Below are 15,162 nucleotides of genomic sequence, written 5' to 3'. Positions count from 1 at the left end.
GAGCTGGGTGTAGGCTTTGAAGCCAATCCTTCTGTAAGGCATGGGATCTGAGGCGTGAAAATGAAGCACATTGTCTGCATGTGATGTTTTTAAGTGCAATGCGTTGCACGGAATTTTTTGTTCAATTGTCTCCTCCCCCATATTAAACTGCAAACTTCTTGAGGGCAGGATGGGTCTTGTTTGGCTGTGTCTGCTTACAAACTCGCTCAGTTTCCTAGTCTGCTAATGGTTCCTGCTTAGTTGGGCTGCTATAAGGGTTAGTAACGGCTGCCTCTGCTGAGCCTGTATCCCGCACAGGACATCCTACTAAGTGTAGAACATGCATTACCTCATTTAATCTGGGGACCATCCCAGTGAGACAGCTACTAATATTATCCCCATTTTATGTAGGAGGAAAGTGACACCGAGGGAACCTGAGCAATTTGCCCAAGGTCACAGATCTAGCAAGTTGCAGGAGCCAGAGCTGAGCCCAGGTGGACAGTAGAGCCCAGTCTGCTGACCACATGCCCCACTGCTCCTGAGTTCAACACGATAATGGATGTAGAACATGCACATGACACAGCCTCTTCACCCAGCAGTCCATACACTGTAGTGTTTGGTCATTATTTGCGTCCTCCACAGTACTCCATACACATCGTGGGACATCCACTCATTACTATTTAGTGAATGAATTAACACAATAGAACATCAAATGCAGACTGAGTTTCTGCAAAGCCCAGGGTATTATTCTAGACACCGGGAATGACCCAAAAGACTTGCCAGGCCTCTGTCCTCCCGATGCTTTCGTTCCAATGGGAGGAGATAGGCAGCAAACTGAGGGTCAGACACAGTATCAGCAATACTGTCAGATGGTGCTATGAAGAAAAACAAAGCAGCCCAAAGGGGAAAAGACGAACAAAAGCTGAAATGATTTAGGGTGTTTGAAAACGGGGAATCTTTACAATGGGAGAGGCAGTGAGCAAAGCCCCAAAGGGAATTTATTTGTGACTTTCTCACACTTTGGTCATATTAAAGGCCATCACATAGCAGTAAAAGTTATAATAGGGTTTTGAAATGGCAAGAGAGAAACATGGTTCATGAGGATAGCCTGAGGGGTGGGCAGAAACCTTTCAGAGCCTAAGGCACAGTGTGAAGAAGGAACCAGCCCCCAGCAGAGACTATCCACAGGCACCTGACCAGCTGGCTTAGCAGCCCTGGAAGAGGCCTCTGGAATCCTGTATTTTTGCCTCCTCTTGACGAGTGGCAAAGTGATCAGCACAAGAACAGGGTGTCATTCATATATAACCAGCACATGAGAACCAAGAACCCCAAGACGGAACCCTCAACGGGGTCAAAATGTAGATGCTGTGCCCCCAGTTGCAGCAGCTGGACACATGGTGAGCAGCTGACTGAGCCAGGGATTTACAAGCACATGATGATAGAAACAGCTTTCCTGGTTGCAAATCATGCAAAAGAGGTCAGTATTTGAAAGTCGGAGGTGACTGGGTAAGAAGGAAAGGAAGACAGACCTGTGTGCAATTCTGGCCCGACGCTGAATCAGAAAGCACATGTGCCGTGTCCTGCAGGAGGCTGTGCTCTGCAGGCTTCCAGCTTCTCTCCCTTCTTTGACGCCCCCAGGGAGCTTGGTGGTGACTGCATTAGTGTCCAGGTCTAGTGCTCCGGAGGGAATCGGCCATGCAGTGTCCAGGTTGAGGCTGGCCGAAGAAATCCGAAGGGAGAGCCAGGGATGGAATTTAAGGGCAAAGGAAACATCAGCTTCTGACCCAGGGTTTCTCCACAGTCGGTGGAATTCCATTAAGCAGACAATGGCTAAGCAGGATAGAAAGGCGACCCTCAGGGTCACCCCCACCCACACCAGCACCTCACCTTCCGCTTCATGGGTTGATCAAATGCTAAGACCCCCCCCCCCCAGAGGGCAGGGGCCTCACACCATGTGATGGCTGACACTGAGCGTCGCCTCAGAAGAAGGGGAGAAATGACAGAAAGGTGGGAGGGAAGCCCACTGTTATCAAAAATTATCAAAAGTCCCCCAGTAGAGTTGGATTTGGCATGCAAATAACAGGCCCCTCTTCACATGCTCAGCCCTGGAGACAGAAGGAGTGTCAGCTGCTGTGGCCGAGTCCCTGATGACACATCATGTTTGTCCTCTGCTCTTAGCATCTGAGTACGTGGCTGGCTTGGCCATCCCCAGAAGAAATCCATCTTGACAAGAACATTCTCATTTTATTAGTGAGGCCTCTGAGCCAGGGGGGTTGGCTCTTCCCTGCCTCTCTGGAAAGTGCTTCATGACCAACCATGACACACGGAGAAGGCACATAACCGAAGTCCCTGAGCTGGGATGTCCAGGGGCAGAAGGTGACGTCACTCTGCAGGGCGTGCTGGTCACACAGAGTGCTTCCACCTGGGACATGCAATGGCAGGGCTCTCGTCCCAGGAGAAATGGCCTCGTGCAGCGGAGAAGCTCTGGGGTTTAGGAGACAGGCCAGGAGCCAAGTCCCAACGTCTCCATGTTCTTGCTGGAGGCCCTCGGGCAAGTTCCTTAACCTCTCTGAGCCTCGGTTTCTTGCTACATAAGATGGAAATAATACAGGCACCAACGTCCAATGACCTTTACAAGGACTCGGGGGGCTAGTGCACACTGAACTAACCAGACCCTTAAGCAGAGTAATGTGCTTCACGAGTGTCTCTAATTCACTGTTACCTTTACTGCATGCACTTCGGTGTTGAAGGGCTTCCGTGTTCTAGCAGCTTAGGGCTGACATTTGTCAAGCACTCATAGGCACTAGGTTCTATGCCAAGTGCTTTACAAACATTGTTACTTCATTTAATCTACCGCAAACCGATGACACAGGGACTGTTACTGGGTTAGAATATGTCTGACAGCAGGTCACAGGTCAGTCAATTAAAAGTGGATTGAACAATGTGGAAAATGGATTTTTCCCCTGGGAATGCGATGTCTACTCGTAGGCCGTCCCAGTCGGGATCAGTGTCCCCGTGAACTCTTCAAGGACCCGGGCTCTTTCCATCTTCTTTCTCCCTCATCTACTGCAGGCCAACTTGTCCCCTCATGGTCACGAGATGCTGTTGCAGCTGCAGGTGTCACCACACACGTGACAACCTCCTGGTGAACCGTGTTTGCTCCTGTCTGTCTCTCTTTATTAGGGAGGGACTCCTTTCCCCTAAGCTGAGGGCGCGCAGGCCCTCGGGTGTCATCTGCCCTCCACTTAGCCCCATGGCTCCCTAAGAGCGAGCTGGAGGGTTCATCTTCCATGGTGGGAGTTGGGCTTGGCCAGCAAGGAGAATTAAGGGAGGGCGGCTGTTGATAGCACCTTCTAAAATGCTAACCCACCCTTTACAAGAAGCAGTTTGAGGCACAGAGAGATGAAGCAACATACCCAATATCACATCGGTGGCAGGTGGCAGAGCTGGGTTGATTCCAGACCATGGCCTACCCTCAGTCTTTTCTACCTTTCCCACCTAGAAATCCTTCCCTACCCAAAGTCACATTCTCCAGGGTTTTCTTTTTGAAGTTTTGTTTTCACACATCAGTTTTTAATCCATCTTGAATTGAGTTTTAAGTGTGATATACAGTAGGAATTGAATTTTTTAACATATATAAAAAAAACAAACAGTTACCACAGCTCTCTCTCTCTCTCTCTCTCTCTCTCTCTCTCTCTCTCTCTCTATATATATATATATATATATATATATATATATATATATATATATATATGTTTAATAGCTCATCTTTTCCCCTTATCTTTAAGCTTACCTGAGTCATGGTGCAAGTTTCCACTCCGTTTCATTAATCTGTTTCTCTATCACTGTTTCAATACCAGGCTCTCTCAATAACTGGAGCTTTGTAACACGTCTTGATGGCTGGTAGGGTAAGTCACCCCCAAACTTCTTCTTCTTGCAAATTGTCTAAGTTATTTTTAGCCTTTTTTTTTTCTCCGTTCGAGTTTTAGAATCAATCTGCTACCTTCCATTAAGGATGCAAAATCCAAAAATACTTATCAGAATGTCATTGGTCTTAGGTTGATTTGGGCCCAGTCTTATCTTTATAATACTGAGTCTTGCGCCCACAAATGTGCCACGTATCCCCATTGATTCTGGTCTCCTTTCCTGTCCTAATGTTTTGTAACTTTCCCTGTAAAGGTCTCATCACTGGTTCCTTAGCTATATTCCAAAAACCCACCACATTGGAGTGTAAAGGATCTCAGAGCTTTTCTGAACCACCGGCCCCACTTACAAGTGAGAGACCCAGAAGGCGGCTGGGTCTCCGTAGGGGACCCCACCTGAGTGCCCCCAGAAACAGTGCTGTGGCTTCAGGAGTTGTAGGAGTGAGAAGCAGGGAGTGAGGAAGGCCACGTGGGGGAGATGGTCTCCAGGACCAGACAGCCCCGATCAGATGAGGGGAGATGGCACCCTGTGAGGGAGATGACAGGTGATGGTCAGGGCAAAATAAATGGGTGGGATTCCCCAACGGCAGGGGGACAGAACTGTACAGTTAACAACATCCAGGATCTTGAAAGGGGCCAGGAAATAGCCTTTGGCCAATAAAGACAGATCTCATGATCAAACTGACAGACACAGACACAGAGAAGATGCGACTCAATTTGAGTGTGTTCTTATACTGACCTCCGTTTTCATCACAGCTGGAAGATAATAATGATAATGGAAAACATTGATTGAGTCATTCTTGTACTGGAGAATATTTAAGTGCTTGTAATTTTTTTTTCTTTTGCTAACAGTGAGGCAATGAATAAATCTGTGCTGATTTTCATGGATGTGAATTTTTTAGGAGAGACATTTGGTGTCACTAGAGAGGCCTTAGAAATAATGATTGCTCACACTGCATGTGTCTTTACATTGTGAATGCATTTTATCCCCACTTTACAGATGAGCAAACTGAGGCTCAGAGAGGATCAGCAACACGCTCAGCGTCACAGAGCTGGGAAGTGGGGAGGCTGAGAACCAAACCCAGGCATCTGAAGAGGAGACACCTGCACCTAATCCTTATGATCACTGCAGCAACTCAGCAACACAAGCTTGAAAGGCCGCAAGAAGTGGGTGAGGGTGGAAGACAGAGCCCCAGGGGAGGTCAGGCACAGAACTGGTCAGACACACGCATACACAGGAAGAAAACATTTAAGTTATTCGTCTTTTCTTGCCTGGAAAGATAAAACCGCCCCTTCAAGGCAATGAGGCATCATACCTCCTTCACGGGCCTTCGGAGGAACCATCGGTGAGAAAAGCTTATCCAGCAGATAGCTGAGGGGCCTCAGAGGCAGCGCCGATGGGAATAGGTGCACCTTTCTCCGTGTCGCGGACGTACAGGCGACCAGGGAGGCAGGTCAGTGGTGAGGTTAGATCTCCAGCCTCCACATCTGGATGGCCGGGGCTGACGTCCCAGCTGCCCCCCAAGGCTAGCGGTACCCTGAAAAGCTCTGTAACTACCTCAGTCTCTGCCTCTGTCCAGCAGGGGTTTGAACACCACTAGCTCCTGCGATCTTTCTGAGCATGAAACAAGTTGTGCCTCCCTCAGCGCAGGATCTGGCACCCAGTAATTGATGAGACTCCTACTCTTTTCTGCCACTGTTACTCTGTCTTCCGAACACGTTTCCAGGCCCAGTCCCCACTTGTGGTGGACACTCAGCTGCTGTGCCTGGACGTTGTGACTCTGCTCCCTGGTCATACGTAGCTGGGCCCAGATCAAGAGGCTGGCTCTGCCCACTAACTTTGGCTGTGTGACCTAGGGCAAGTGTCTGAACTTCTCTGAGCCTCTGTTTCCTTGTATGGAAAATGCGGGTCATAACAGACCCACATCCCCCATAGGGCTGAGATGAGGATCAAATGAGTTAATGCATGAAAAGCACTAGCATCGTGCATGGCACGTGGTAAGCACCCTTAGATATTAACTATTCGTGTTGCTATCGATCCCCTTGACCAAAAATTACTTGCACACCTATTGCATAGCAGGCAGTGTTCTAAGTGCTATGGGCATAGCCGCGAACACAGCCAGACACACCCTGTCCTCGCAGAGACTGGATTCTAGGAAAAGGAGAACAATAAACAAGTGAATATAACGTGGGGTAGGGAGTGGTGCAGTAAAGAGCATTAAGGCAGCATGGGTCTGCCAATACAGGGAGAGTGAGGAAAGTGTCGACACTGAGCTGGTCACCAAATGGTTTGGGTTCTCCTTCTGGACCCTTGTGACTCGGCTTTGGCTGGCGAAATGTGAATGAAGTGATAGGTGTCACTTCCACGTGGAACTGTGAAGTCACTGTGTGATTTGCCACATCCCTTCCCTTTGCCACCTCCGCCATGACATGGAAACACAGGTAGAGCCGGCGCCTCGGTCAGCCTGGGCCTCCAAGTGACCAGCAGAGCCCCCTGGCGATGACACTGGATGTGCAGCGTGTGTGACAGATGATCCTTCGCTGTGCCTGGACACGGAGAGTTGGGATTGCTTGTTACTATAGCACAACTGAGCCTGATCCCAAAGTCCTGTGTCTCAAGGGGGCACCTGAGCAGAAGCATCAAGGAAGTGAGAGAACAAGCCACAGGACTATGTGGAAGAGTGCTGCGGGCAGAGGGAACAGCAGATGCAAAGGCCCTGAGGCAGGAGGGTGCTGGTGTATTTCAGGAACAGGAAGGAGGCTTGGGCAGCTGAGGCAGCTCCGGCAGCAGGAGGGTATCAAGAGATGGAGTTAGAGGTGTTTGGGGCGGGGGACTGATAATGTCCTGTGGGCCATTGCAAGGCCAAGCACAATGATTACAGGTGTGTGGAGAGGGGAGAGTCCCCACAGCCACCAGCACACCTGTCCTCCAGGACCTGTTTCCAACTCCTTTAAAATGCAACAAGGACCAGCTGCAGCCCTTGGGGTCTCCCCACCCTCCACACAGCCAATGGGCTGAGCATCCTGTTCTGCCCTCTTTTGCCCCACGGCGCTCCTCCTCCCTGGTGGGGACCCTCCAGCTGGCTTGGCGTTTGGCTGCAGGTCCTTGTTTGTTTGGGGCTTGGGGAGACTTTCCGAGCTGCTCCTCTCGGCATCTGTTTATGAAGATGACTCTGTTGCATGAGCCTCCCAGGGCTGCCCTGTTGGTCCAAGCATCTGTTCAGCTGAGTCTCTTTCTCTATTTATTTCTCCAGTAAACAAGCAGGGCAAAGGCAGGGTTCTGTGGTATTTCCACAACTCCCACTGCCGGTGCCAAGATCTAATAGGATGCAGAGAGGACAGAGGAGAAACAAGGGCCCGTGATCTGAGCAGAGCAGCATGACGCTCTGGAACCTCCAGGCAGAACCTGTGTCTTTGCTGCAGGCACCCACAGCACAGGGGTCAGGACGGAGCTGGCCGCTCTGGTGGGTGTCTGCTGGCTTTGTCCCGCCAGCATGTTTCCTCTTTTGCTGCGCACAGCACCCCCCACTGACTCCATAAAGGACCCTTAAGGACCATCCCTTCGCTTTCTCAGCCCAGGGGGTTTCAAAGTAGGCCTGACGCCGGCTGCTCCGTGACCCCCCTGCACCCCACATCCAGGAACAGGTACATGGCTGAGGCCTGGCCCCTGAATTTCTTCTACCTCCTCCTGGCCTTTGTGACACGGCAGTCATGTGACCCACGCTAGACCAATGCAGGGAAAGGTGGGGTCTCTCTGTTCAGATTGCTAGGATGGCAGGATGTGAGCTCACTGCTGCTGGTGGCCAACCCTCTCAGCCACCACGGGGGGTGGGGGCTGGGGAGGGAGAACAAAGACAACCCAGAAAAAAACAAAGTAGAGGGATGGAAAGATACAGATTTCCGAAAGTAATATTTTTAGCTCCTGGATCCAGCTAAGCCCGAAGACCCTAAATTTAGGGGCTGATGTCACTCACAGTCAACAGCACCCCAACCTATTCGCACACACACATCGGCAGATGGATACGAGGTGGGGTGTGGTGGTGGGATGAACACGGGCAGGAAGGAAAATGAGAGAAGGCAGAGGCGAGGAGGCCCGAGAGTGATGTGCTTGTGGTGGTTTTCCGAGTCGCTCAGCACCAATGCCAGCATCCTTGCATGACCGACGTGCCCTGCGGGATCTGGTTCATCACCTCGTGGGCCTCCTCTGCTCTTTCTCCCTCTCGTGGCCTCTATTCTAGCCACACAGCCTCTAGATCCATTTCCTATGCTGTATAAAAAATGACCCAATTTAGCAGCGTAAAGCAGCACCTGTTTATTAGCTCACAGTTCCGTAGGCTGGACGAACAGCAGAGTGTGGCTGGGTGCTCTGCTCAGGCTGAAATCAAGGTGTTAGCTGGCTGGGTTCCCACCTGGAGCGAGGCTTCTCTTCCGAGCTCACTCCTGTAATTGGCAGGATTCAGTTCCTTGTGGTTGGTTGTAGGACTGTAGTCCCCATTTCCTTGATGGCTTTCAGCCACTGGCAGCTCTCAGAGGCCACTTTGTCACATGGTTCCCTCTGTCTTCTACCAGCAGCAGCACATCGATTGCGTCTCCTGCTTCCAGTCCCTCTGTCTCCTCCTCCTGTGTCCAGCTGGAGGAAATGCGCTGCTCTTAAAGGGCTTACCTGTTAGGTGAGGCACACCTGGCGCATTTCTGCATCTTAACGTCAACTGACTGCCCACTTTAATTCTGAATGCAGAGTCCCTTCACAGCAGCACCTAGATTCATGTTTGGTTAAATAACCAAAGGATGGGGATCTTGGGGGCTGGCTTCAGGATTCTGTCAACCAAAACCTCCTTGCTTCTCAAACATCCCAGTCATACTCCCCCTCAAAGCCTTGCGCTTGATGTTCCCTCCTCCAAGAAAGCTCTGGCGACAGGTGGCCCCTGGCTCGCCCCTCCCCACGCCTTGGTTCAGGGTCTCCATTTACATGCCCCATCCTGGCCCCTTCACCTGCTTCATTCTTCTTCATTGAGCTTATGTGCTATTATAGATTAAATAAAGACAGCTCTGTCTCCCCCTCTGGACTGGTAAGCCCTGGGGACAGGGACTGTATTTTGTTTGCAGAGCCTGGCACAGAGTAGATGCTCAATAAATATTTGTTGAATGAAAGAAGAAACATGTTTCCTAAATTTCTTAATGGTCTTAGTCACCCCAAGGTCTTCCTTGTGTTTATCTGCCAGCCCTGGGCTCCACGGGAGACAGAGTGAGACTAAGTCTCAGAGCCCAGGCACAAAGCCCGACGGCCTGTGCTCACATCTGACGGGCCAGCCCTTTACCTTGCAAGCCTGTTTCTTCATCTGCAGCACAGGGAGGGTAGTTCTTACCTATCTCAGAGGGTGTCTGTAGGTGCTACATGAAATAGTCCAGGTAAAGTGCCTGGCACCCAAAATCAGAGCCATAAGGTGATGCCATTTCACACCCTCAGAGAAGCACAAAGTCAAAAACTGACATTATCAAGGGTTGACAAGGACGGGTGCGACAGGGACTTCCACTGGGCATGCATATCACTGCGATCACTTTAGAAGTTCACTTGGAAAAATCTAGTGGAGGTGAAGATGTGCACGTCCTATGTCCTGCCTGGGAGACAAACACAGGAATTGTTGTCACTGCACTGTTTGCAACTGGATCTACCGATATATAATCCTCATATCCATAGGATCTGACAAAATAAATACTCACAGAGGAGACTGGCAGTAATACAGACACTAGAGTAAGCACTTTACATAAATCATTTCATTTCATTTTTATTCCCACTTTACAGGTGAGAAATGGAGGCTCAGAGATGTATAAATTACTTGCTCAGGCTGGGAAGTGGCGAAGTTCTGAGCTGCACCCTAGGCGGTGGGTAGGGTAGGGAGGGTGCAGGGAGAGGAAGGAGGAAAAAAGAAAAGGAGGGGGCAGACTAAATGACAGCATCACCCGTCTCAAAGGGTACTCTCTCCTGCAAAACGCTAAACCCAGAGCGACCACATGACCCAGAATCTCACTCCCAGGTACAGGTCCAAGAGAAATGAAAACACGTAACCACACAAAAACTTGTACATGAATGTTCATAGCAGCATTATTCATTATCGGAACGTTTCCTGTCTAGTCACCTGTTCTCCTAACACCCAGTTTGTTTTCCCTGACACACATCATTACTGAAGTCATGTCATGGATTTGTTTTTTTCTTTATAATATGAGTTCCCCACCAAAATAACCAGCCATGTGTGCGCGGGCACTTGGTCTTCGTTGAAGATCTTGCTCTTTGTTGAACCTGTGGTGCCAGGAAGAGCCCTGGGCACCAGGAAGGTGCCTGTCTCCATGGGCTGGGTGAATCATGGATTTGTCACTATGCAAATGGGGAAGCTCCTCCAGTGGCCTGGACGTGGAGTGGAAACACCCTCGGAGTTTTTATCACCTTGGCTTTGGGTAGAACATACCTTCTGTTCTTTTGTGAAAGGTCTCTTTCCATCAAAACCAGTTGCCAAGGAGTCTTTCAAATGGAAAACAGACAATTAAAGAAGAAAAAGCAGCAGCAGAGGTGGAGGATGAGAATGACTTTATTTTTAAAGTCTCCTTAAATTAAAGCAAGTCTCTGTTTAGTGTCGGCTGATTTTTCAATTAAAGCAGAGACGAGACATTGAGACATCGGGGCAGCACTGGAAAACAGTTGTGGTGGGGTGTCTCTAGGTCATGGATTCAGCAAATCCAACAAAAGGGAGGAAGAGAGTGACTAGCAGCCCAGTGGGGGTGGGGGTGGGGTGAGGAAGAAAGAAAGAAAAAGCAGAGGATGAGACAGGCTGGGCTGTGGCAAGAAGCCACCTTGCGAGCTAGCAAGCAGAGAGAGAACCAGGCTGAGGGACCTGCCCTGGAAATCCACAGGACAACTGGATGCAGTGGAGGGAACCGGGGCTCCTAAAGCTCTCCCCAGATCTCCTCTGGGTTGGTGTTTTTTGCTGGGATTTTGCTAAGCACGACTGAGCCTCCCAGCCTTGGCTGCTCCTTCTGTTAATAAGAGGCTCGGGCTCGCTCAGAACTTCTCGACCTGGAGGCCCCGGCCATAGAGACCCTGGACGGTTCTACTGGAGGCCCTCAATAGTTCAAACACCCTATGGAATATTATTACTGAAGAAGAAAATCAAACCAGAAGCACACACACAGCCCCTAAATCTAAGCACCAATGTATAGGAACTACCAGAGATGGAGAAACATGTTAAATGACAGCACAGGGATGCAGTCCACAGGTGCACAAAACTCTCTGGGACAAATGACTTGGTGTCTTCAACAAATCAACTGCAAGGAAAGAAAAGAAGGGAACCTATAGAATTCAGGAGACTTAAGAGACCTACCAACCAACAGCCATGCATGGATGGACCTTATCTATCTGGACTTGGACAAAAATGACCTATAAAAACAATTCATGAACTAGTCAGGGCTATTTCAACAGTGATGGAATATTTGGTGGTATTAAAAGATGATTGTGAACATAAGTTTTGGTATGATAATGGGACTCTGGGTATTTTTAAGAGTCTTTTTTTTTTTTAGAGATACATGTTCAAATACATATGGATGAAATATTATGATACCTAGGATTTGCTTCCAAATTATCTGGAAGGGGTTTGGAAAGGTGAGGGGTGCAGATGAAAAAGTTTGGCCATGAGTTGACAATCATGGAAGCTGGTGTTGGGTCCATGGTAACGTATTATCGTTCTTTCTCTCTAAAAGCAAACACCATGCCTTCATCTATAGGATGGCTCACAGGCTTACAAATATTTTGGCGATCTTATTGAAATTCAATTTAGGGTCAGCCAAGTGGCTCGTTGGTTAAGAGTTGGCTTGGAAGCGCAAGCTCTAAATAGCAGGGCCGCCGGTTCAGATCCCACATGAGGGCCAGTGATGCTGCGCCCTCTACAGCTAAGATGGTGAACAACAGCTCAACCTGGAGCTGGGCTGCCGTAAGTTGCCAGCAACAGCATAGGCTGCAGTGGGCTGCCGTAAGCTACCGTGAGTGGCCGGCAGCCAGCGTGAGCTGCTGTGAGCCACCATGAGCAGCCATCCAATAGCCGGCGACGGATCTGACTCAGCCGGGAAGAGTGCAATGATCACAATACCAACATGGGCGACGTCCTCCACAACAAGACTGAAGAACAAAAGGACAGCAACTTGTCTGTTCCCCTTCCCTGATTCCCCAATGCTGTTCCCTCCGCCAATTCCCCAATAAAATCTTTAAAAAAAAAATTCAATTTAACTTTCTTCTGTTGGTCTGCTTTATATCATACATCCAGCCATATAATCACTGGCTATGGAAAATGGGCAAATTAACTCATCAACACTAAATTACCTTGACTTTGAGGCAATACCACATGGTGACTGAGAGCAGAGAAACTATTCCTGTCAGTGTTTTGTCATTTGTATCTCTGACACTCAGCAATTTTACTTCTCAGAGCCTGGACTCTCTCCCCTGTAACATGGGAGAGAGTAAATGAGGTTTGTGTGTGTGGAGCAGCTGGCCCAGGGTCTGAACATCAGCAAACTGCAGTTACGGTTATGACCAGTGGCAGCGATACCAGGAGACTAGAGTAGGGTCTTATTCATATAAAAAAGTATGCTTCTCCTGGCATAATCTCCTGAAACACTCTGGAATATTACAAATCAATAACAGGGATCATCTCTTGGGAGTCATTCATTCATTCAACCAACACTGCTGGGTGCCTTCCGTGTGCCAGGCACGGTGGGTGGAGCTGTGGAGCCCAGGATGAGGCAGCCCCTGCTCTCCTGGGGCTGACAGGGTAGAGGAATGCAGGCATGTCGAGACAGGAAGAAACCAGGGGTCAAGACTTCCTTAGGGGTTGGTCCCCGGAGATGTCCAGACGGAGATCAAAAGGATACAGGAGACTTAGCCAGGCTGGATTAGGGGAGGGAAGGCAGAGAGTAGGGAGGGTAAAGGAGAAAACACTCCAAGCTGCTAAGGGGACAGCAAGTGCCAGGGCCCTTGGGACAAGGAGGAATAATTCCAGGTTCCCAAGGACTGCAGGGTCCAGAGTAGATGGACGAGGTGGAACAGCAAGTGACTGCAGAGGGGACTGTTTCCTTCACTTTTACTTCATACCCTCTGAATTACATCACTATTTCATGAAAAGCATGCATCATTCTTATAATTTTTGAGCAAGTTAAAAACACAAAAGAAAACACCTCTTAAAGCCTCAAGAAGAAATTATTATTGCTTTTTCTCTCAAGCATCTATAATATGTTAAAAATTCACTTCCATTTGCTACAGAAACCCCCTTGTTTAAATGTAACAAGCATGACGTCCTCTCCTGTCTGGCTCTCCTCAAGGGCCCTTCCATCCTTCCCTGCCTCCTTTCCCTTTTTTTCGTGAGTTAGACCTGGATACAATAATTGTGCCTCATTTAAACGTCGCGATTTCCAACCCACACAGAGGCTCTGGCCCTCAGACAAGTGTCAGCATATCAGGGTGAGTTTGGAGGAAAGTGGGGCTTGGGGAAAAGCATTTCCTTTTCCCAACTCAGTGTAGCTTGAGCACTGTCCGTGTGCTGAGCATGGCTGGCCCACAGGAAGGAAGCACTCAGCATCGTAAGGGGACTGCCCGCAAAGTGGCATCTGCCTGTTTTACCCACGATCTGTTGCTGGGATGGGATACGTTTCTCTGCTTTCCTCTCATGGCTTGGGGCTGCGGTTGACTTCCATATTGAGGTGGTGCACACAGCGTGCGTGCAAGTTCCCCAAGCGGGGCTGGATACCTGGAGGCAGAGCCACAGCCACCTGGGAGGATGTGCTAAGGCCTCCCGCTTTGGTCCACCGCAGTGGGAACCCCAGCGAGGCCCTTTCAAGTCCTCACCTTGTGGTTTCTCCCCACAGGAATGCCAGGTTTATGATGCGTCTGTTCCCTTCACTGTTTTGATCCCCTCCCTGTGCCCCCGCCCAGCTCAGGCCCTTTCATGTCAGATTTAGTGAGGCCACTGGCTCCCAGCTGAGGGTGCACCACGTGACCCAGAAGGGTCTGTCCTCACAAGAGACAGACTCGTGGCCCATGGTTCTGGTTCCAGGAGAGAGATACCTCCCGGAGGACAAGCCTCATGGGTGTCATCCCATGACTTCCTCGTCTGAAACATGACACAGCTGAGGCCAGAGAAGCCCCATCAGCAAGGAAGCCCCCACATGTTCCCAGCCAGGCCATCCGTGGGCCTCATGTTCCAGTGGTAAGAGCTCACATTTGGAGTCAGGATTTCTGAATAGCTTTTCACTCCGTCACTTGCACAAACCGCTCCACCTCTCCAAGCCTCAGTTCCTTCACCTGTGAAATGGAGGTAAAAATGTTTACCACTTGGGGTTGTTGATTTAAATCCACTTCTCACCCTGACAACTTTAGCATTCACGTGTTCACCTATCTATCCCAGTCCCCCACCCCCACCCCACAGTGAGCTCCCTAAGGGCAAGGACTCTGCCGCCTCGTTCATGAGCTGTGTCCTCAGTAACAAAGGCTTCCTGGCCCAGGGTAGGGGGGAAGTATTTGTGCTAACAGTCATGAAGGCCCTCGGCGCAGTGCCTGGCACAGTTCAGCCATCATCCTGAACAGAGGACGCCCGTTATTATTGATGAGGGGAAAGCGTTTTCACTTCAAAACTATAAAATAACCAGGAATAAAATAGTTCTTTTTTTTTTAAACGATCCTTTTTTTTTTTTAAGATTTTTTTTTTAAATTGGGGAATTGTGGGATGGGAACAGTGCTGGGGAATTGGGGGAAGGGGAACAGACAAGTTGCTGTCCTTTTGTTCTTCAGCCTAGTTGTGGAGGACGTTGCTTCACTGGCCCAAGTTGGCACCATCATTGCGCTCTTCCCGGGCGAGGCAGATCAGTCGCCGGCTTCTAGACGGCCGCTCACTGCGGCTGCTGGCCGCTCACTGCGGCTGCTGGCCGTTCACACTAGCTGCTGGCTACACACGGTAGCCCATGGCAACCCACGGCCACAGGGGCTGCAGCCCACGCCGTCGCCGGCGACTCACAGCAGCCCAGCTCCAGGTTGAGCTGTTGTTCAGCATCTTAGCTGTGGAGGGCAGTGTCACTGGCCCTCATATGTGGGATCCGAACCGGGGCCCTCTGGCATCCCAAGCGAGTTCTTAACCATCGCGCCACTCGGCCGGCCCCAAAATAGTTCTTTAGAGTGGGCCTGCTGTAGGTGGCTTTTCTGGGGCAAAGAACCCCAGGCCCCATTATG

The sequence above is a fragment of the Hipposideros armiger genome, unplaced genomic scaffold (genome assembly GCF_001890085.2).
Source record: "Hipposideros armiger isolate ML-2016 unplaced genomic scaffold, ASM189008v1 scaffold_32, whole genome shotgun sequence".
Classification (NCBI taxonomy): Eukaryota; Metazoa; Chordata; class Mammalia; order Chiroptera; family Hipposideridae; genus Hipposideros; species Hipposideros armiger.
Note: the sequence above shows the minus strand (reverse complement) of the source record.